This window comes from Gouania willdenowi, chromosome 3 (genome assembly GCF_900634775.1).
Source record: "Gouania willdenowi chromosome 3, fGouWil2.1, whole genome shotgun sequence".
NCBI lineage: Eukaryota > Metazoa > Chordata > Actinopteri > Blenniiformes > Gobiesocidae > Gouania > Gouania willdenowi.
Window position 1 is genome coordinate 20,130,988 of NC_041046.1, and position 25,592 is coordinate 20,156,579.

The 25,592-nt window shown below is 38.2% G+C and overlaps 1 protein-coding gene across 1 annotated transcript in view; it reads right to left on the reverse strand.

Moving 5' to 3' along the window:
• Window positions 1–25,592, reverse strand: part of tln2a (talin 2a) — a 130,664-nt gene that overhangs the window by 90,595 nt on the left and 14,477 nt on the right. Inside the window, exon 2 of the mRNA XM_028438606.1 lies at window positions 8,560–8,607. The gene's annotated coding sequence lies outside the window, so the exon portion shown is untranslated. The remainder of the gene's footprint in view (window positions 1–8,559; window positions 8,608–25,592) is intronic.

The following is a 25,592-nucleotide window of genomic DNA, read 5'->3' on the forward strand; positions in this document are numbered from 1 at the left end:
TCTTCTCCTCGTCCTTCTCTCTCTTCTCTGTTTCAGGTGTCGTGAAGCTGATGATGGCAGTTCCTGATCTGTGGTTCATGGCTCAACTAGTCTGGAACACTCTGATGTTCTATCTCTCTATCCGGTTCTGTTGGTCCTTCTGTCCACTAACCCCAACCAGTCACAGCAGATGGTTGCCACCTCTGAACCTGGTTCTGCTGGAGATTTCTTCCTGTAAAAAGGGAGTTGTTTCTTCCCACTGTCACTAAATGCTTGTTCATGTGGATCTTGTTGGGATTTTTCTTTCTTATTATGAATTTTATATTTTGATAAGCGCATTGAGATGACTTTGTGGTAATGGCGCTATATGAAGTATCTTCGACATGAGGAGTGCTGTTGTTTGTATCAGGCATTTTCTTCCACGCTACTTGCTTACAATGAGCTGATAAATCGTGGCAAGGTCAGGTCCAACGTCACTCTCTAGGTTGTCAGTTTGTAATTACAAACAAATGCATGGCTGGCTAGATTCCAGGAAATGTGCCCTGCCGTTTTGATGCGCGCAATGCACAGCAGTACCAGTTACGTGCAAGTGGGGTTACCAGGTTGGGGGCCTTCTAGTGGCCAGGGGGCCCTAAGCAGCCGCTTAGTCTGCGTATAGGCGGAGCCGGCCATGCCTGGCACCGACGCTCACGTCACGTGTGAGTGACGTAGTTCAAACAAGAGAAGGATAAATATATAAAATAAAAGTACTGTGATTCAATTATCAGAGTATTGATATGAACTGTGACACCTATGAATCGATTTTTAATTGCCTCACAATTAATCTTTACACTTTAGCACTAATCATTGCTGCAATCTTAATGAAATGCTCGCAGCAGGTGAGAAAACTGCACCACCAAAGGAATTAGGGATGCACCTTGTTTACCACCTTGAATTTCAAATTTTAGTGAATGCGCCCCTGAGTGTTTGGGTGTATCAAGCTAAAATGTGTTTTCAGGCTTCATTAACTTTCGGTAGCTTTTTCTTTAATTTTGTAAGATCTTGTGTTCATGGACTAAAAAGCACGGATGCCCGATGCCATCTTTCTCCAGAACAAAGACTGCAGATATATGAAATCTCCAGTTTGTGTACTTAGGGATAACAATTACTGATACCAGTACCCATTGATGCAAATACAGATGCTGTGATTAATAAAACACCATTTTGCTAATATTGTTCTTTAAAGGTTTACTGTCACTTTCACCGATATCATACTGCCACAAATGATATTGTATATATTGGTAGTGTATTGTGACGTAGCAATATTTTCACATCTGTACTAAATAATGCAGCTAAATTAATTGAACCTAGAGGAAAAGGACATAGTGGGACAGTTTCACTATAAAAATCAGTAAGTTAGTGTTTGCCCCATGTCATTTTACTTATTTTTTTTTCTTTCAAAGTGTCTTTAGGTTTGCAGCATGTCAACATAACAAATGTATTCACTGCAGGTCTAGTATGAACCGCACAGGGTTACTTCAAAGCTGTGTCATGTGATTGCGCCCACATTGGTGTTGACCTAAAGTGAAAGTGCGTGCTGGTAACTTGCCCAGGCTGTACTCTGCCAAATATTATGAATAAACTAAAATAAGCTCTAGATTGGTTCCTCAATAGCCCCAACAAGTTTCATCTGGACTGGATTCAGATTCCAGATTTTATTGGGATTTTTCAAAGAAATGGGCTGCCAATACATTTGGACCTACTGTATTGTTATTAATGAGCCAGTGGTTCTTAAGCTGAGTTCAGTGGAACCCCATGGGTTTGTGGAGTCAGTCTCAGGGGTTTGGCAGGGGTCAAGACAAACGTCACACACACACACACACACACACACACACACACACACACACACACACACACACACACACACACACACACACACACACACACACACACACACACACACACACACACACACACACACACACACACACACACACACACACACACACACACACACACACACACACACACTCACACTCACACTCACACACTCAAATTTTAATTAATATTTACATTTTAATTTCCAATAATGATAAATTAAATTCAAATAATTTTCAAAAAAGCAAAAAAATCACCCCAGGCTTGAGTGTGTCTGAATAAAGTATATACCTATATTTTGAAGAAATCATAGTGTATTTTTCCAAGTAAGAAGGGTTTGGTGAATGCACTGATGAAACTCTCACTACAGGGTTCTGTACCTCCAATAAGGTGAATAACAACTCTGTACTACTTTAAAATGTGAATGAACATGGTGCCATCACTGATCCAGATAACTGTGAATATTTGACAAAGAGGATGAGGTTTGCTCTCTCCGAGTGCTCGTTTAGTCTTTTAGTTTTTATTTATAACAAAACACAGTTTTAAAAGCGTCTTTCTCAGTACTCAAGGGTGCTGTGCAGAGTGAATAAAAACACAATAAAACAACAAACTTAAGTAAGTCAAACAAAGAAACAAAAGTATCATAAAATACAATTGAAACAGGAAAATTCCATTGTATCCAGCTTCGGATTTGATTCTCTTTAGCTGCAATAAAGCAGCTCCAGTTAACCACAGTTTTGGCTATCCCAAACCGTATGTGATGGTTCATGATCAGATGAACTTTGATGAGCCTCACCTGCCATTATTTTGTTGCCGCCATCGTAACGACGAGAATCTAAAAGCAACACGTGTCGACGTTTGCTGTGACCAATCATCAGGCTGAAATGGATCTCGAGCTTAGCGATTTAATCACACAGCACTGAGCCAAGACCTCTCAGAATGAGGTCAATGTCATCATCCAGCTGGTTGGATGGGTTGGTGGCGGACAAGCCATGAGGTCAAACAGTGCCCACACGTCAATGCAGGCCGCGGCTCTAGGAGTAAATATCACCACTCATTTCACTCAGTCAGCTGGCACTCAACTCACCATGTGACACCAAGTTCACGCGCGCTCGCAGAGTGAATTGGTTTTTTTTAAACACCAAATCACACAGACTGTATTCGAGCGTTTACATTTGAAAACATGTCGGACGTTCGTTTTGATGGGAAGCTAAAATACGCAGAGAAATGTTTGTTTAATACAATGCGTGTGACGACCACTGATGGTAATCTTATTGCCTCCAAAACTTTTCTGAAAGCCAAACTTATTAAAATATTACTGATTTTTGGATTCAAGGACAAGCTTTAACATGACAAGGGTTGCTTTTGACCTTTTAATGTAATATTTACTGTTAACAGACTAAAATTATTTGGCACTATAAAAAAAACTGAACCATGCAAAAAAAAAAAAAGAAATGCACATTCTAGGAGAATGGTTTTGCTAAAGCTAAAGTAATACCTTTAAAGTGATGTAAAGTCGTTGATTCTGGTGCAGTGTTTACATTGGCTCCTGATTTCACCCAATTTCTCTAAATTTCCTCTTTATTTAGGTTTTTATAGTATCACTATATATCACTATATTAGTTACTACGAACAGCACAAGGATGCCTGGAGCTACTTCTAACGTATATGAAGTTGTTTTTGGAACTCGTGTTGCACATTGTAGCAGCCACAGCCGGCAGTCAGCTCCAGTGTTTAAAAACAACACGCGGCGGGGTGAGTAGGAGAGTGGACTTACTGGGGGACCAGTCTGGGAGGACATTCAAGTGATTAAGAGGAAGAAAACCTGCTAGAGGAGCACCCGTCTCGGAGCTACCAGCAGCACCAATGGGTGTTTGGATACCACTTTTTCACTTCTAATACAATATCAATATTGCACCCTTGGGTATTGGATGATACTGATATTAATATGATATCATACATACTTTTGAGAATGGTTATGAGAAAAACTGACCTATGTAATATTAACCAATGGGAATATATACATGTTAACCATTACCATAAGGATAATCTACAATTGAAGAAAATGGGGGAAAAATATTAGAAAACCTTAAAAAAGTATCTCAATAAATACAATTAAAACAATATCTATTATATAGGAGATTTTAGATGTAAGCTGATGTACTGTGTTTTTTGCTGATATTGGAAAAAACAATTTATCCAGGTTGTTTTCTCCTCCTGGCTTTTTAAAGAAAGTTAGACGACTAAACCTCTGGTATTATATACTGTATGATCCTATGAGCTTACAGTTAAAATTCCCTACAGGTACCCTTTAATGGCATAATAACATTCTTACGCATTTTTTGGGACGAAACAGAGTTAACAAAAAAAAAAACAGTCTGACTGACTTCTGAATAAAATGACTGGTTCACGTAGTAAGTAAATAGACTGTAATGTTCAATTGAGGATAGGAAGAACTAGTGATAGGCAACACGGTGCACACATTCTCCTGATAGATGGGGCTTGAAACTGCATGCCTGCCTGTTTTTCTGCCTGGACCCATTTATGCTTACATGAGAGAGTTTGGTAAATAGCAGAGGCCAGCAGATGATGGCTTCAATGCAAGTATTGATTTTCATGTAGACGCGACCAAAGTAAAACAGTCTCACTATGTAATCACAAGGCCAGTTGGCTATGCCTGAATTATCATAATACAGATGACTTAAAGCCTTGACATCATAATTCAGCGTTCTTACCTTGTTTGCTGTTGTTTATTTCCTGAATAAAAATATAGAAAAACTGTCCCAGCCAAGATGAATGTTTCCTGGAGTAATAAAAACTTGGAACAGCGGGCCTGAATCAATTTAGCCTCTTAACCAGGCAGAGGAAATCAATTTGAAATATGAAACCAAACCACAGTCCTCCCACCATTTGACACAATCTGTCACACAGATAGCAGCCTTGGCTGCTAGAAAACCAGCACGAGTATGTCGGACTTTATCTCCGAGTCACCACTTATTACAGCCATCATTTACTCCCACATCAGAGTTTTCCTTTGAAAGTGATGGCTTTTGTGTTCCTTTAAGCTCCTCTACTGCTTCTCAAGTATGTGTTCAAACACTGGTTGCCATGGTCACAAGGACCAGGATAAAGATTTGACCTGTTTTGAGAGGCAGAAGTGAGTAAAAAAACTGAGAAAACAACGTAATCTAGGACTACCTTTAGGACTGCAGTACTTAAATAACTCAATATGTGCATGGATTTGGGGGAAAATATTTAACAGGCAGGACTGCAGTCCTCCATAAACTGAATCGTCCACACTTTGTCAATAGATATTTACATTTCATGGGACTGTTGGCTATCCCCAGGGTTGAGGTCAACTACATTTTTCAGTTACAATTATGTTTTCAATTACCCATGTTTGATTACAATTCAATTACAATTACAGTGACCAGCATTTTTTCCAATTTCAATTGAATTACAATTACGTTCTCAATAACTAAAGTTCTATTACAATTAATCACAAATACTGAGCCTGAAATAAATAACATAATGAAAGTCTTTCTTTCATATCCATTGGTTACCTTGTTATGCTTCCTAATCAATGAAAATATAGGTTTTAATATTTTTGGTGTGGGTGTCTGGGCATTTTTTGTGTCAGTGTACCCCTAGATTTATTTATTTATTATTATTTTTTTTTTTAAATGGTAAAATGTGCGAAAGCTCGATATGAAACATATTTTAATAACTGTTAACTACATATGTGTAGAACTGTAACATGGATCCCTAGTTTAGCGTTAAATTATAATTGACAATTTTTACAGAACTTTCAAGGCAATTACAATTACAAAGTCTAATATCTGAACTCAATTACAATGCATTGATTGCAATAATGATGACGACAGCAACAGATTTTTAAAATTACAATTACAATTATAATTATGCCGTAACTGTAATCAATCACCAATTACGCAATTCCAATTATAATTGACCCCGACCTTGCAGACTGAACAAGGCAGGAAAAAGGTGAACATTTCAGGAGAGCCTGTAAACAGAGTACGGTATTACTATTAAAGGTCCTGAATAACCAACAAAATCACCATCTTCCAGCAGTTCACTTTGTATACAGACCAGCTTATACTTTGTGCTGAATATAAAAGGCTCCGCTTTTTAAAAAAATCCTCAAAAGTTGAACAAAAGTGTTTCAAGCTACTGTGGGAAAATAAGATTTGCACAACGGGATGATTAATGTCTTTCATTTGGATTTGCAGCTTCTGAAAGCAGAGCGAACAATGGCAGTTGTGAAGCAACTGTGAAATACCCACTGAATAAAAGCTTTCCCTTCAACTTCAAACCCATCTAAAGAAATTAAACAATCAAATTATGCATACACGATTAAGCAATTCAATTTATTTACTGACAAGAGACAAAAGCCATTGTATCTTCACAGACTGATCAGAGAACAAGCAAAGAAATTAATTAAGAAAGCTCAAACTTGCCTCATTCAAAGCAAAGTTATCACAACTTTTATTGGAACCAGAATAATAACAGTTTGTCAATTACGTTAAGTCCTTCCAATACAATGCGAAATTATTCCTTCAGTACATTTCTCCTTCCAAACTCAATACTTTTTAAGGCATCTGACTTTGAAACAGTGTTTCTAACTCTCCAGCAAGGAAAGCCATCTCTAGCTGGGTTTCCATTACAGATTCTCACAAAATAAAAGCCATATTTCTAAAATTCGACAAAGCATAAATGCGTTAGAAATATACTCAAAAGTACGCGTTTCCATTTAACGTTATTTTGGGCGGAAGCCTCGTAAATCCCGTGAAATCTCATTCCGCGAGGCTTCGCTGCAGGAAGACGGACGCTCAGAACCTCCTGTTGTCAGTGTGTGTGTGTGTGTGTGTGTGTGTGTGTGTGTGTACGTCAGACTCACCTGACACAAAGCTGACACAAAAGGGGTTCAAGTTTCCCTATTTTAATGATTTCTGAGGAGATAATAATCAAAATGAAGACATAAAGAGCCACATGTTGAGCATCTGGCTGGTCTGGACACAAATTGCCAGGGCGGAATTTTGGTCCCAGTCCACCCCTGGCTGGTGCCCATCTCCATCTGTCATTGAGCACTAGGCAGGGGTACAACCTGGACAGAGCACCAGTCCATATCAGGGCAACACACACAGACACACAAACACTCACTCTTCCATTCACTCCTACAGGCAACGTAGACTCCAATCAACCTAACAGTCAGGTTGAGAAAACCCATGTAAGCACCACACAGAAATGACTAAACATTCACAAGATGAGGTGTCACTGATATCATTTTTCCAGCTGAGCTTGTATTTTAACCCTCAGTTAAAACAATTCATTTGTATCCTGTGAATTCTAAATGTCTATCTATGTAAATATCTATAAAATCACACTTTCTATGCATTCAATCAGCGAATAACACAACATACACTACAGTCGTAATCAGTAGTCTACATCCCAGTTATCACCAAAACCAGTGTTTGTCAAATATAAATCTAGTTCAAATAAAATGCATTACACAAATATCTGTGGTGGCTACTCTGTATTTGTAACATGCTTTAATAAACATAATCAAAAACTAGTTCTAGAAAAGAAAAAAAATGTCTCTGAAGTCACTGCACACTTGTGATATCAGAGTGAATGCTTTGACATGAGGGCTGGGGTCAGTTATAATTGTAATTGATAATTAATTACAATTATGGCTTCATTATAATTGTCATTTTAATTTAAAATGATCTGTTGCTGTCATAATCGTTATTGCATTGGAATTGAGATACTGTAATTGACTGTAACTGTAATTGCGATGAAAATACTATATAAAATAAAAAAGTTCAATTGTAATTTAACGCTAAACTGGAGAACCATATTACTGTTCTATGTATAGTTCTACACACACACGAATTATTAAAATATGTTTCGTATCAAGCTTCCCCACATTTCACCATTTCGTGGTGGTATACTGATACAAAAAGTCTCAGACACCCACACTAAAAATATTAAAACCTAATTTTTTCATTGATTAGGGAGCCTAACAAGGTAATCAATAGATAAGAAAGAAATTATATGATAAATATTTGTTTTTAGTATATTTTACAGCTGATTTAGGACCTGTTATCATAAACGACGCTAACAGAAAGCTAACACAAGAGGAAGGTTAAGGCGATGATCATTCACACATCTGCTAATAATTAGTCTTAGCAAAGAAGAGAATAAACATTGTTATTCATTTTTAAAAATACATATATTATTAAAGTGGCAAAGTAAGACACTTGACTGACAACAAACAAACTTTGATTTTGGATGTGCATGTGTGTTATTTAAAGTTATACAAATGATCTGTAAGTTGTAATTACATTGTGGGGGGTGGGGGGGAGGGGGTTAAATGAATTTTAAACAAGGACTAACAAATGATAATCACGCTCTTGGATGCATGCAAAAACCTGCCATGGATGTGGGTGCATCAGTTGTCTATGTTTAATAACTAATGTTCTTTCAGCTACAGCAGCACCAACACTATGTGCACGTCATCAACGTGAAGTCAAAATGTAATGCTCCTTCTACCCTAACTCAAACGTGTCATTTCACACTTTAATTCTACTGAATGAATCACACATTTTTCGCTTCATACGTAAGCTGTGCTCACGCACCATCTGCGATGACATTTCCCAGCGTGTGCAACCACAGACCAATCAGCACGCAGACATCTCTTACCTTATTGCCGAGGGAAACGCAGCCGTGGATGTCTGCTGATCTTCACAGCTGAAAAACAAACAGTGGACACTTTTAAGACGTGATGGAAATATACTAAAGCTTACATCCCAAACAGCAACATTATTGCTTGAAATTATATATATATATATATATATATATATATATATATATATATATATATATATATCAGCCATACAACATCTGGCAGCACATTAAGATAAAAATCCAAGAAAGCAAACCATAAAGAATGAAAATAATATGTATCAGATCTAAAGAAATTTAAAGAATGAGCACCAAGAAACAGAAACTGAAAGACACAAACGCACGCACGCACACACTATCTAATCTAATCAGAAAAAAAAATAAAAAATCATACAAATAAAAACAAAGCATTACTTTGAATTAGAGCTGGGCAATATATCGAGTTTTCTATTTCAGCGAAACAGAAAATGACAATATCGCCTATATCGAGATATGTCTTTTTTTTCTTTATACAGTCACACAGTACAAATCACATCTGACACATATTTAATATTCATTATTCTTTACATTTTTTCCATATTTCTGGCATATTTTCATATCATGACATTCATGATCTCTGAGTGTGCACCTGCTTTTCAGTCGTACTATTGTACTCTGGTACTAAAGCTATAGTTCTAGATTTCATGAAATCGCATTGCTCCCCCTGCATACATTTATTTGCATTTCCTCCTCCCATATTTTTGCTCCCCCTGGGAGATCAGTCTCCTATCCATATTCATTAGGGGAAAACGCACTAAATGAATTGAAAGCAGATTGGGAAGCGCAGCGGCGGCACACTCCTGATTCTCTGGGCTTTGTACTCCTTATCAGCGCGTGGAGTGACATTTGCTCATGTTTTAATACCACTAAACCTTTAGTGAATCCACCCCAGAGTACAGTGACAGAATGACATCAATTTTTTAATTTTAACCATTTAATAATAGTTTGCGTGCAACAAAGTAAAATAATCATAATTTTGTTTGTAAAATGAAACTATCAGGGTGAAACAATTATACTCTATGTTACAGATATCTTTAATATCTGTTTACGTTTACTTTAGTTTTCAAAGGAAAAAAAACTGTGGAAAATGAATAAACCCAGCATGAACAGAGACCCTTTCTTATAGTGTTGAAGTCCATGTGCAGCCTTCTGCTGCATCAGATCATTTCCCATAAACCAGTGTGGATTATGACACCTGTCCCAGTCACTGTGGTAAAGTGCCATAAGTTAGCAGAGTTAATACCAGGAGCTGCAGCCGCTGCCCTGGCAGGTTGGAGGACTGATGGGGGGGACACATCAAGGACACATCAAAGGTGGGTTGGAGAAAGAGCCAAGCAGCTGTGGAGTGCTTACTCTCAATAAATATTGAACAAGCATGTTCACAAACACTCCAGAACACAGCAGTTGTGTGTCAGCAAAGCAAACTATGCCAAACCAAAGAATATGATCCCACCCCACCCCCCCTTTAAAAAAACACAACTTTCTGTTTTCCTTCAGGTATTTTTCTTCCCGTAATCGATGGTGGAGAACTAAAAACAAATGTGGTGTCAGCAGGGCGAGCTCAATAACCTGTGCAGGGATGACTTGGGGCAGTGGAGCAATGAGATGATGTCTAATAACATGACTGACGGCCATTCTTAGATCATAGTTTGTCCATCATGTCAAAGTGTCCTTGGGCCAAGACACTCTGCAGTGGGTTGTTCCCAGTGGAGAATTAGCACCTATGGATGGCAGCTTTGACACCGTTGATGTGTGTGTGTGTGTGTGTGTGTGTGTGTGTGTGTGTGTGTGTATATAAAGGGAGGCTTGGAAAAAACAAGTTAAAGATCTACTATTGGTAAAATACACTGCATTTAAAATGCCATCACTTCAGTGTTACTGCTTTGGTTTCAGATTGCTTGCCAGAGGTAACCGTTTCCCCACAATGACGCAAATTCTTCAGCTGAGGTAATAAAAGATGGTACATGAACATAATAAGTAAATATTTTAAAATATCTTGTTTGGAATTTGCTCCTGCTTTTTGAAGTTCATTGTTTGACTTCGAGGTCATTTACTGGCATTTTGAAAAGGCGTCTGTCGTTCTGAGTGAATGTCTGTTTTTTGTGTGTATGTTTCAAATATGCTTTACTATTGGGACGAGCAAATGTTATTATGGTGGGGGCCGCAGAACTGTTACACATTAGCAACATTCATATAGGCATTTAGACCAAGCTGAGCATTAATATGGTGTTTTTTGGATTTATTTTGTGTATATGTGTTGCCATTTTGTGTATTATTGTTAGAATTGTATTTTTGGAGTCATATTTGTGTTTTTTTGTTGTTGTTTGGTGTATCTTTCTATTATTATCATTTGTTTTGATAGCCATCTTGTGTGTTTTTTGGAGTAATTTTGTGAATTACTGTTGTCCGTTTGTGTATTTTTCTGTGGATTTGTCCATTTTCTGAGTTATTTTTACGAGTACCTTGGGGGCAAAATGCGGCCCTTGGTCTGATTTTATGTGGCCCATGTCGCCAGTTGCCCATGTCTACTTTACTATATTTCTCCAACGTAATCCCTTGCCAATGAACATGGCCTTTTTAAACACAGCAGAAGTTTATAGAGAAACCTTCTCATAGATCAACTAACAACCAAATGGAAGAAAGTTAATAAATGGAGCCAAGAAAATCCTTCAGAGGATAAATGTGAGCTCATCATTTACCCAAAGTTGGACAGAAACCATATCTCGCACTGCTAGGGAGACATTTCTAATTCTGTGATTCTCTCCCCAGGGCCTAAGGGCCATTAGCTTTGAACAAAACCCCCGGTGCTTTCTTTAGGAAATACAACCCGTGGGTCTTCACAGAGGCCAAAGCCGCAACTCAGAAAAAAAAAACTTAACTCGAGATATTTATGAGAACTAAAGCTGATGAAAAATTGCCAGAGTGCAGAAACTCCTCAGGTCCCCCAGGGGTTTCCAGTGGGTCACATCTCTGCTGGTAATCTTTAAAAGCACTCGGGAATCCATTGTTCAGTCAGTGCTGCAGTTTCATTAATCATTGCTGTGGCGACGTATGGACAGGTCAGACAATGAGGTGCCTGGGAAACATCTTGTTCCAGGCCTAAATATGAAGCTTTAATAAAGGAGCCCACTAAGATGTGTATACATCAAACCATACAGGGGCATGCATGGATTAAAGAGTCTGCTCTTATCATTTATCATCTATTAGCGAACACGTTTATCAAGGACAAATAAAAGCACATTCTGGCAGTTTGCGATCCATTTTTAACATAAAGCAGGTAGAGAAATTTAGATTTAAACCTGATTCATGGCACATGGTTGTTGCCACTGTGTAACTCCATTCAAACAAATGAGGGCCAGGTTCCTTGCTTTAGGCCACCTTAAAGATCAATGGCAGCTGTTCACTGAGAGCACGCATTGCTCATTGTCATCAACATTTTTCTACCGCTGGCTTGTTCAAACTGTACTAAAAAAGAAAAGAAATCATTCAGCATTGAGATGAGACTTCATACTTTGAATTGCTCAAAGACGAAAGAAGCAAAACCCCTGTTAACTTTGCAATAAAAATGTGAAAAGAGCAACTCCCTCCTCAAATGTCACAAATTGTGGGGGCAAAGGCAAATATTCCAACTCTTTCAATTGAATTTCTTTTGTGAGGAAAATCATGAATCTAATGAGCCACGACCACAAACCATTAACATTTCTTTTCTCAGTTAAAGTGAGCCTGTGAATTTCATCCAACGATTCCAACAGCCTCTCACATCATTTCTAAAACGGGCTCTGCGGTATCATTTAGATGGAACATAACCGTCTGCAACCACGTCCCCGGGGCATTAAATTGTAGCACCAAGGACAATCAGATCATTTTGCCCCGCCGACACCAGCAGAGCTCTCCTCCATTAGCTTCACAACACTGAATCAATGACACCCAACACTGCAACGTGAAAAGTCCTAAAATGGAAAGGCAGAGTGGCCCCTGTGTGGTTAGAAGAGAACTCCTGGAAACCCCAGAGAGAAGGAAGAAATCTGCCACACTATAATGTTATGGCTGATTTCTTTAGAAACAGAACAAGTGCTTGCTAGCCATGTTTCTCTCAGCACTGCGTTTGATAAGTAGTTCATCCTGACATGCAATTAGCTAAATAGGTCTCGCAGATCTGGGCGTGATGAATGCTGTGGTGTATTGTAGTAATGCAGGACTCATTACTTCTCTCACTCAGAGCCACCTGTCCAAAGCATCACATGGTATATTGATCATTTTCTCCTGTAGAAAAAAAAAAACTATATGCTGTACTAGAAGCAATCACTAGCTGGGTTTCCATTACCCTTGGAAATGTGCAATATCTAAATAGCGCAATAAAAACTGGTAATGGAAAAACACCTGAATTTTGAAAAAACATTCAAATATCGCTAAAAGGTTTTGACGCTTTCATGAGGATGTATTTCAGAAGTTTCGATATATCGAAATGTGTCGCAAAAGCGCAATGGAAACAGAAGTGGAGACCGGGACGTTTCTTAGGATTATACTTATAAATGATTATTGCCACAGTAGATGTGAAACAACAAAGGAATACTGGGAGTGTTATAAGGAGGTACTGAGCGTCCGTCTTTCTGCAGCAAAGTCTGGCAAGATGAGTTTTCAAGGGAGTTAAGAGAATTTTATTTTGCGGAAACCTGTCATGGAACCCCGACTACTGATAAACGTAAAAACGTACAGCTTTAAAGGTTAAAGAAATAAGCTGACACGTAGAGCTGGGTGCCGATTCAGATTTCCTAGATTGATTTGACACTAAAGAGCCCGATTCAATCCGAATAACAATTCAATTTGATTTTCAATTTGGTTAAGAATATTTCAGTCATGGCATAAATTTTACTTGAATATGGAAGAGGTTCTTGAAAATCTAATAATGTATATAGTAGAAAGTTAACTGTGTGCACCAGGGTTGGTCAATTATAATTGTAATTGGTAATCAATTACAATGATGACATTTGTAATCATATTTTGGAAAAAAAAAGCTGTTGCTGTTGTGATTGTAACTGAATTGTAATTAAGTTCAGATAATTGATTTTGTAATTGTAACGGGAATGAAAATTCTATAAAAAACTTACAATTTCTGGTCAGCGTAATCGTAATTGCATTATAATTGAGCATGGATAATTGAAGATTGTTATTGTAATTTAAAAATGTAATTGACTCCAACCATAGGGTGCACAAACAAAAATATTCAAGTTTACATTAAGAATTGAGCCCACAGCAGTGTATTATAGAAAAGACATATTAAATGATTGATTTTAAGATTTTATGAATCGATATCAGGCATTGATCAGTTTAATTAAACTTTATTTATATAATGCTAAAGACAACAATAAGTCATCGTATAGTGCTCCTCATCACAAAATATAAAATTGTTCAAAAAACACAGCAATTCCAAAAAAATAAGATATATTGATTTATCTTTTTTTACCCAGCCCTACTAAATGACACTTAACATGAGAAGAGATTACTGCAGTTCACTTTGTAAATAACACTGTGTCCTTTTGGTGCTCGTCTGTGATCATGTGGAAACATACCACTGGTTCTCCCTTCCTTTTGTCACGTCGATCTGTTCTAAGATATTTTAAGAAACATTTTAGTTATGTCGTCTGAACATCTTGTTTACCATCTCTTGTAATCTTGTGACGCGTTTAAGTCCTGACGTCTTTGGTGCGCTTGTATTTAGGCCTAAAACATTGTTACTTTGTCATGACAACTTTGGTTCTTTTCTTCTATGTGATGTAACCATGTGATTGTCAGTGAAAGGGGCTGTGACCAACAATAAACTGTAAATATATTACATTAAATTATGGCAGAATTGCATTCCTGCCTGAACTATTGTCTTTTTTTTTTTCCTTTTTGGTGGGAGGAGGGACATCTGGACAACAGCTGTCGCTTTGTATCATATACAAGAGCTCATGCAGACATGTTACTTAGCCTTCCGATGAAAAAAGGATCAAATGTCAGGAGTCCAGTGTTCACATACAGCATTTTATCTGCCTAATGTATGGACATTACAATCTCTGGAAATCAAAGACCACATGGTCACATTTAGACAAAAATAGGTATGCGAGCCCACACGCATACACACACATATATCCACAAGACAGGGCCCCGTCTCATCTTTCTTCTATACAAGGCATCCATTCAACCCTCTCTTGGGAGGGTAGATTCCCAATGATTAGTCTTGCCTTTGCACAGCGTGCTGGGATGGCTGCTGCTGCTGCTGCTGCTAGACGACGACCATAACTACTAATTCAATAACACAGACCCTCGTTCCTGTTGACGTGAATCTTAGTTCCATGAAAGGCAACAAATCTCACGAGCCAAGAGTGCCGGCGGTGGGTGCGGGGAAGTCCAATGTGTTTACATTACTGATTTACACGTGGTTTACACGACGTGCCTTTTTCTAATGCCAGTGAATGTTAGTGAGAGGCCTCTGTTTGAGCAAGCATGTAGTGGTGGTGGGTGTCCTGTTGCTTTCTTTCCGTAGACCTGCGATGGTTTGCTATTATGTTTGCATTTAAAGTTTGGAGTAAGCAAACCTACTTTCATGTGTAATGACAGTCATACATAAAGCAACCTAGCGACCCTGGTGGATACGAGTGTTGGGTGACCCCCTCAACATTATTTATGGTGCCTTACACACCAACCCTGCTATTAGACCATGACAACTGAAGAACGGTGCATAATCTAACCAATGCTAAATCAACACGGCAACTTGCTATGTGTGCAGATGAAAAAAGACACGTCACCTTTTACTCCTTTGTTTACTTAGTCTGGTGGTAAATCACATCTTATGAACCAGAGAGAAGCCAAGCCTCCTTGTCTGGTGTGGACAGTGTGATGGCTGCTACTGAGGCATAATGGGACAGCCCAATCTGAGATGCAAGATGTAGATGTAAGACAATTAGTCCTCTCACAATCAACCCCGCACCAGTATCAGGGCCCCAACAAAGCAGGTTGTGGGCTTGATGAATGATGTGGTGTATTGTAGTAATGAATTACCCTTCTCACTGAGAGCCACCTGTCCAAAGCATCACATAGCACATTGATAGTTTTCCCCTGTAGAAAAATATACATATACTATATAAATGATCACAGATAAACGCACAACTTTAAAGGTTTAAGAAATAAGCAAAATTCCCCAGATTGATTTGATTCAAAAAGGCTTGATTCAATTTGATTTTTGATTCGATTAAAAATATTTCAGTCATGGAACTAATTTTACTTAAAAATAGGGCTGCTCAATTATAAAGAAAAAAAAAATCACAATTATTTTAGTTGAAATCATGATTATTCAAATGATTATTTGTCAACCAAAAAGTTATTTATTTAATGTACAAAAAAAAACATAAAAAACATCCTTTAAACATAAATAAAATTCTAAAAACACTAAAATCAAGTATGTTCACTTTTGCACAAAACAAAACACTTCTTGCACGTGATGTGTCTTTGCTCTAGGTCTTCATCATCAAACCCACAGTGTTCCCGTATCAGAGAATTTGACTTGCTACTTGTTAAACAAGCGTTGTTGCTGCGTTTCTCCTGCCATGTTTCAAGACCACTAGCAACAACTTTCCTTGTGTTGGCCTGCAGGCTAGCTTTAGCTTTTTAGCTTTGAGAGGGGCGGGGCGAAGGGGAGGAGCTTGCATGTGCGTGGATTAAACAACTCAAAGTTAGAAAAACTTTAATCAAGTACAAGTTAAAGGGACTTAGGGCAGGATTTCTGAAAAAGAAACATTCATTGGAAGCCTTTTAATGCTAATGGGTGATGGTGAAGCATTCAAAACCAAAAAGAATGAACCAACACACATATCTCCCCATTGCCTTGAACAGGTTCTGTGCTGCATGATGTACTGCAATTCATGGTCCAAATTTTCCGTGCTGTCCTGCAGACGTGACATCGAATAACGCTAAATGCGCTACCAAAAGAAGACAAGCGTGGTGAACCAACCGTTTGGTTCCACGGAGGCATGCGTGGAAGTCTTGCAGTAAACAGTCACGTGAACGGCGAGTAAATAAATACACGTGTCACAGCATCAACTGCACTGCTATGAAGAGTTTAAGCGTTCTCCCGCTTGGCTGATGGCTGCAGCTACACTAATAAAATTTCTTGATCCTGCCCCAAGTCCCTTTAACTACCGTATTTTTCGGACTATAAGGACTAAAATCCTTTATTTTCTCAAAAATCGACAGTGCGCCTTATAATCAGGTGCGCCTTATGTATGAAATTAACTACTGTGCTTCAACATACTGAACTGAAAAAGTCAGTGTATTGTTCTGTATTTTATGTGTTAAACCTGAACAATGTTGAGAGTTATTGTTAATGAGTTGAATAAAGTTTGACTTATCTGACTATTTTATTTTGCTTAATGCATCTTATTAATAATAATAATAATAATAATAATAATAATAATAATAATAAACCGGTGCGCCTTATAGTCCGGTGTGCCTTATGTACGAAAACAGACCCAGTCAGACCCATTCACTGATAGTGTGCCTTATAATCCGGTGCGCCTTATAGTCCGAAAAATACGGTACTATTAACCCATGTACAACACTTGGAGGCATGACTCCGATGTGGATAAGAAATGTTAAACTGGGGCTGGCTTCACAGTTGTAGGTTAAATATACATTTTTTTTATTTTACTGAAACCACTGATTACTTTTTTTTTGACTGTCCTGTTGTTGTCACGGCCTGGAGCAATGTAAAGCGATGGGCGTTTCTCCTTTGATCTGCCTCTGTCCTCAGGGACCCATGAGTCCTCCTCCCACACTGATTGCACCCACCTAAGGAGGTTATATAAACTGGCTTCCTGTTATCAACGGCGCTTTTCCCACCTGGAATGCTAACAGACGACCTTTACAGAATACCATGTTGCGTTTATCGCGTGTGTGTGTCCAATGTAAGCTTACATTAAAGGGTACCACAAGTGAATTTTAATCGCAAGATCTATCGAGAGATTATAAATATATAAATATTACTAGAAGTTTAGAGAAAAAAAATGTCTTTAAAAGTTATTGTACAGCAGCCAGGAATAGAAAAAACCTGCTCGTCAGGGAAATATGGCCGCTTCCCTTTTGCTCAGTCTAGATGCTCGTAGTAATGGTATCATGTTACGATTAGCTGTGCCAATGGCTGCACCAACGGGTGCTTCTCTAGCAGAATTTCCTCCTCAAAATCACTTCAATGTCATTCCAGACTTGACCCCCCCCCCCTCGGCTTTGGCTCTTCCTATTTGCAACAACAGCTTGCAATAACAGCTTCATACTTCACACTCAAAGTAGCTCCAGCACATATCCTTGTGAACAGATACCTATTGCATCCTATGGCTTTAAATGGTGGCCCGTCATTCGCTTTGTATTTTTTGGGACTGGTTGACAGGGTGACCTTATTTCATAGAAAATGTTTCTTTTTTTCACTTGAAATATCAGTTTTATTGCTTTAAAAAATAAATAAATAAATAAAAAATCTAGTTTGTTGTAACGAGCAGAGAAGAAAATAAAATCTGTCTTGCAATTCATTGCATTTCGCCTAATAGTTTTGTGTGTGTCTGTGTGTGACAAAAGTATTGGTATTCGAAATTGCAAATAATAATAATAATAATGCATTGGATTTTATATAGCACTTTATCATAGACACTCAAAACGCTTCACAGAATTAAGGCATTATTCTATCACACCACACTCAGTGGTGGTAAGCTACTATTGTAGCCACAGCTGCCCTGGGGCCGACTGACGGAGGCAAAGCTGCCATAGTGTGCCATCGGCCCCTCCAACCACCACTAAGACTCACTCACACACTACATTCATACTAGGCAATGTGAGTGAAGTGCCTTGCCCAAGGATACAATGACAGATACCACTGAGGCGACTGTCCCCCACTGTGGCACCTGGAATTCTCAGTGTTCTCCCATCCAGGCCCAGACCTGCTTAGCTTCCGAGATCTAACGAGATCGGGCAATGACAGACTGGTATGGCCACAAACTGTAACGTGGTATTACTTACCTTACTAATTATCATAAGTAGTACCGTACATTTTCCACAGCCTAAAATATTTGCATAATATAGATAATCTTTGTTGGAGTTTGTTTGGGCTGTCAAATATGCAGATAATGTCCAACACTGAATTTCCGATTTTTGTTATTCATCAATAAAACATGAAGATTGACCCTATCGCCCCCCACCTAATTTTGGGTCACACTATATACAATATATTTCCAAGGAAATTACAGATAAATGCTACCTTTAACCTTTGACCCAATGAATGTATTTCGACGAATAACCATCATCTGTGCAAAATAAGAAACAAGTGTCATATTTGTGTTTAATGTGTTTTCTCAAACAGCACACGTCTGCTGAGGCTTATTACATTTTTATGGCAAATATTGGTGGTCCGATAATGTCGCCCATCTCTAGTAAGAACATCCCTCTTCATGAGTTGCCGTCCTAAACTGCCTTTGCATCTCAACCTCACAAATGTTGGAGCCCTTTAATCCTCCCATTGGTTGGACAGCTGCAAGCAGACATTTACCAGTCTGCTACTGTAGCTCCAGCTGCTTTGGCCTTCAAAACCCAATACAATCAAGAGCTCTTTGGATCGACACACATTTTAATTGGTACAAGCACAGTAGTGCCACCCCTTATCTTTTCCATTTAGTTGCTTCTTGCAGTCATGGCGCTCTAAATGGATGAGTGCCTTTCTAGGTGTGACACAATCCTAAAGCCCTTTTTAAAATGGTCCACAGCAATTCTAGGGCAAGGTGAAGAGATAACAATTCCAGACAGGTAAGCCAACCAACAACCAGGAAAACTAATTAAAAAGCCTGCCAGTGGCTGCTGGGAGGCCCAGGGACATTAAACAGAGGGAAAAACATGTCATGGGAAGTAGACTGCCTTACATGGCTGTTATTGCCTGTGTCAGTTGAACAATTTAGCAAATTTCAGCCCAATTTTTCTATTCTGTTGGCAAAGAGAGTTTGTCAATTCACTTGTAAGTCATATTAACAGATAATCAGAGCCGACCCCCACTTTATTTAATAGACTTTAAATATTTTGCATTACATGAGTTGTTTGGGAAGTCTGAACCCCAAGATAATTACGAGCACAACCCTGAATGCAGGAGCTTCAAGCGTATTACAGTCTTTGTATTCTGCCTCATGAGAGGTAGAGAAGAGGATGTGCTCAAGATCTGCTGCTTATGACAGTAATTATCTTCTAATAAGTTCTTCCATCCATTTAATTTCAGATTGAACAAGTTTAAAATGACAAAGTCATCAGTCAATTCATCTGCTTGTCTGACAGCAACAAGACTGTGTTTAATAAAGAGGAGATTGAAGGGTGGAGGAAAAGGACAAATGAATCAGCTTTTCTGTTTCCCCAAAACTAAAATGTTTTTATAATATTAAACGATGACAATAATATCTAAATTCCTGTTTTGACTATAATCACCCATACACTATTATATCTTGCATGTACCATGTGTTCACTTTGTGTGAACTCTGTCCTAAAACAAGTTCTTGAGCAGGAATTTTTTATTGTCACAAAAACTGGTTTTAAAGCCTTGTGACTTCACGAACGAACAAATGCACGTCAAAACAAACTACTTTGCATCCGATTAGTTTAATCTGATGATGCTTGGTTGCAAACAAGGAAACTTCAAGTCTGGTCACCGTGCACCGATTGAACGCATGTCAGTCATGCACGCTACTCTGAATAAATCAATGTTTTAATTCACAAGGGACAGTAACACCAAACTTAGCTTTAAATACATTCCTCACAGCACACAAAACAGCACAAGAGACTGGTTTTTAAACAACAAAAAAAAAAATTTTAAATTTATAGCAGCAGACAATGTGAACATTTCTTCCATCTATATCTCAGTCATCAATCATCCACGTACCAGATGTGTGCACTGATTTACACCCTGCGAAGCTTAACCTATGTCATTTCATCCATCTGACTGGGCTGCAGCTGAGGTGTTGACATGTTTGTTAGCCACAGGGTTGAGAAAAGAATGAGCGAGGTGGAGGAACACAGACAGGGTGGAGATAAATACAGAGAAGGGTTTAGTGGTGGTGTCAGAAAAACAGAATGTGAGGTAGAGAGGGAAAGTGAGGAAGCCGAGGATCGACAGTATAGGAGCGCTGGTGCTGCTACTGTGTGCTGCTAGGTCAGCAGACTGGGGCCAATTCCAGGGAAGGCTTATCTTTCAGCAGAAACACCACAACCACACCAAAGGCAAGAGACGGGAGGGGATGGAGGCGCCCCAGCAGTGTGAACTCAATCTGTGCAGTAGAACACTTGGAGACGGCCACTTATCTTTAAAGACACATTAACTTTAAATTATAATACAAAAAATGGTTAGAGACGAGCAGAACGTCACACATTAATCCTTCGTTACTCTTACAGTATGTGCTCAAGCAACAGAATGTTACAACCTCATTCTAGACTTATCCAAGTAACTATAGCATAACATTGTGCACACGACATTAGAAATATTAGAGGTACACTATATAAATTATCTGCTTGTTATTGTAAGAATTTGCATGATTTACTCTCTTAAAAAAAAAAAAAAACAACAACTTGATAGCAAATTCTATTATAAATAAAGATAATAAAAAAAATACTGTGACAAGTTGGGCTAAAATGATAATCACAATGATTTTTTAATCAATATAGTAATCACAATTATAATCACATTTATTTATTATGTTAGGGAAAAAACTGTATTTAGTTTGCACTAAAAAAATATATATATATATATATATATATATATATATATATATATATATATGAACAGTTTACAGTGAAAAAAAAAAATTAACCCAAGAATTTAAAATACACCGACATTTAACTAACATTTAACTAACTAAATAAATAAACTATTATTACAGAATGCGTTCCGTTCAAAGAATGCAACTTACTGGAAACAATTACAGCTCACAGCTGTCATCATTCCAACAAATTACTCAAAGCTGCCGCTGACTAATGCAGCAGAGCCCACATTTTAACTGTAAATATTGCCGTCGATCAGGTTAATTTAATCGTGGCATCCCAAATCATGATCACGATTAAATTAAATCAATTGTGCAGCCCTGATGACAAGTAAAATTTTGAATTTCCTTTCTACCACATACAGTGAGAACTGAACAACACTGAGATATTATTTCAAATGAACCTAATTTCCATGACCCAGGAATGTTTTTCCAATTTATTGATGTAGGTTTACAGTATTTTATGTGTTTGTGAGTATAAACTTTTTTTTAAATTATATATATATATATATAAATAAATGTATATATCCATCCTTCAATAAATGTGATAAAAGCTATACAACACTCTCACATTTTTATATACACAGTGGACTTAATGGTGGACTGGGCAGACTGTAACCAAATATCATTACAAGTCCAGACCAGTTGTTAGAGCTGTGTTCCATTTCAGGGAACCAAGTGTCAAAATGCTTTTACAGTATTACAATTGTACTATGGTGTGCTTTAAAAATCTGTCTGTCCAAGTTAACTCAAGCTGAATCCGGTGTTTTTAAGATGCAGCACCTCTAAAGACGACAAAACTCTGTGTCTCATTTCTATTTTTTTTTTAATGCAAGGCGCGCACGGATGGTCCTAAGCCTATCAGATTTCCTCTATAATTGAAGAAGTTGAACCACAGGCCTGAGTATACAAAATGAACACAACACTATTTTTCAAAAAAGCATAATCGCAGAATTTGAGAACAAGGTGTGGGTGACGGTTACCTCAGAGCGGGGGGGCAGAATGCATCTTTGTGTCCACCTCCATAAAGATTAACTACTCTGTTAATATGAACTCAAAGCATGTTCCATCATACTAACTCTACAGTGTATATGTCTAACTCAAACTCAACAAATACGGACCAGTTTGATCTTAAGTTCACCACAGATTATAGGTGGGGGAAATGAGTCATTTCAACAATAATGTGCCCCAGTTTGCTATTCCATGTGTAAATGATATGTACTATATAAGGCTTTGACAATATCCAAGCAAAATATCACACATTTAGATGTAACACAAAAGTCAGAAGTCTCCGTTACTAGCATCTGTGATTTGTATTCAGTCACTGAACTTTCTGTCACCATGGAGACCCTACATCAAAGTGAGCCGACAGCTGCTCCCTACCTGATGTTTACCTGAGAGTCACTGGCACAAAAAGGAAAGTGTAGAACACATTGACGTCTAATTTGAATAGTACAGTCTAACAGAAAAGCAATCATCCATTTACATTGACAGATTGGACTGTGTGGGTGGTGATGGTGACGCCCCGAACGCCAATGTCATGAGGTTACTCTTGGCTTTCTGAGAAAAAAGTAACCCGCTGAAGACAAGGGGTGTCATTCTACCCCGAAGGCAAAAGATAAAATGCTTGAGTCCGTATAAATGGAGGAATGTGACAATACCACAATTGTATCTTTGCCAGCAGGACACGAAGCTCCACATAAACATGTTGATATGGAATGCACTGCATCGCAACTTTAAGCTTGCAGATTACTGCAAAATAAGATTAATCTGTATTGGAACCGCCGAAAATGCTTGTAATGGTTTAAATCATTTGAATTTAAGAAGTGATTATCCTGCTGTATGTGAACAGTGACCAAATAAAGTACACAGTTCCCGTGAAGCTGAAAATCCAGTTCTTTTTATTTATTACACTCTCAAAGAAAAGTCCCGACCAATTGAAGGCAAATGAAAGCATGTGGTTTATATCGAGTTCTTCCAAAACAAGTGGTTGGGGCAAATTAGGAAGCAAAGCAAAGTAACAGCATTACAACTTAAATCTCTGCACAACCTTGAGCACTGATTTCCAAAGCTACAGTGAGACTTGTGAATCTTTAACGGTGAAAAGTCCAATTTATCTTGGTACACCAAAGAGATGGGTTTGGGTTAAAATAGACAGGGGCTCAAAACATCCAGTGCAAACTTACATCTTAGATTTGACAATATTCACATCATAAATAGCTGGCCGATGCAAACGTTGCAGCACATTTTATACATGTTCAATGTGTAATACATACCATAGTTAGATAGTAATAGATAATAGATAGTTTGCACCTATCAACCTCATCTTTCTTGGTTTAGATGACTTCACTGACTATTAAACTTCCTGAAATCATACCAAACATGATCATTAGGGCTATTAGAGTACAGTACTGTTATCATTTTTAACATTTATAAGCTTCAGATGATTTACAGAGGGCTAGGATGGTTGGGCTGAAATCACGCTAGAAAAATAACATGGTATGGTCCAAAAACATTACTTGTGTCAACCTCATGTTTTGCGCAAAACCCTATTTAGCCGAACGCTTGTAGATGGTTCTGCTGTGACGTGTCACCAGGTAAACTCACCACCATTTCTACTAATACACCAACAGCTAAACCTGTCTATGTACTCGTGTATTTTCAGGTTTGAATGAGATCATATTAACCTGAACAGCTTCATCACAATACAGTAGAAATGCACTTCAAATAAAGCTCTACTCTGCATTCATTTTTAATCACAAGATAACATGGTTACTAGTCAAACCGTAACACATAGCGCAAGAATTTGAACGGAATTATGGGCGGAGTTGCACTTTCCAGACACTAAATCACCTGTTTTCTGGTGAAAAATAGTGTGTATGCTCTGCATTAAGGCCCTGAAAAATGAACGCGAGGCATTTCCGTGTCATGTTGGGGCCCAATTTTAAATAAAGGTGATATTACTTTCTCCGTTTCAGAACCGTCCATTTGCAGTCATCACAGAAAATCGGAGGCCCTAGATGTGGTACCGATTTACAAAAAATGTGTATGCCTGGACAGTCGACAGGACCATTTGAACGCCAATAAATTAACAGCCACACTGCCATGAGCTGCTCGCAACTTAGGCCACAGATAAAAGGATATTTTGAGCCACTTGATTAACACTGAGCTTTCCACGTGTAATGTAAGCCAGCTGCCTTGATCATATCACCGCCACAAAGAAATGGAAGCAATGTTTACAGCTGCACCTCCAGCACAACCTGCTTGAGTGGTGTTTCGTCTTCTTTACCGAGTCCCTCGTTTCTGCACAAAGAGGCCTGGCAGCACTCCCATGTACTCTCGCGTAACTAATAAACAAAGAATGCTTTCCCTTATATAGCTTTACTCAAACGTTGCACCGTCCACGAGCAAACGTCTTGGGCTTTACAGGGAGCGCAAGCAAGTCTCATCCACAGAGAAAGACTTGAGCCAAGAGCAGGAAGCACTGATTGTGTAACAGTCATACATTAACAGCCACTTAAAGGGCTATTTCTGGTGCCATCCATCTGCACTATTTTGCAGCATCAGACTGGAGACGCATTCAATACAAAGCTAAGGTTGAAAAGAGCTAAACATCCCACGCATATCAGAGGAATTCAATGAATGTCAAGAATTATTCGCTTAAAAAAAAATTGATTTCTGAACTTTCCCTGATGAGGAATGAGATATGACATTTGTCAGGCAATAACCTGTGTTAAAACCAGGGCTGGGGTCAAAAATATGTCGCTGTTGAGCTCAGATAATTGACTGCAATTGTAATTGTCATGGAAATTCTATTAAAAAGGCCAGTGTCAAGGCATAAAATGGAAACATTTTGGATTTATTTTTTCCTGAGATAAGGCTATCATAAGACTAAGTTTAAGTGTGCTCATCATATTTGAACTAGTTTTTACACATGCTGTATGTAGTTAACAATAACTACATAATGTTTCATATCAACTATTCCCTCTACGCGTCGGTTCTCTTGAGGATTATTTTAATATTACAAATTTAAAAAAAAAAAAATCTAGGAGTGTACTGACACAACACCAACAATATGAATATCAATATTTGTATTGAATTAGAAAGCCTATGATAACACAGAGAAGAAAAAAAATTAGATGATAAATAATGTTTTTTTAGTGTATTTTACAGCTGGGTAACAACTGACCCGTTATCATA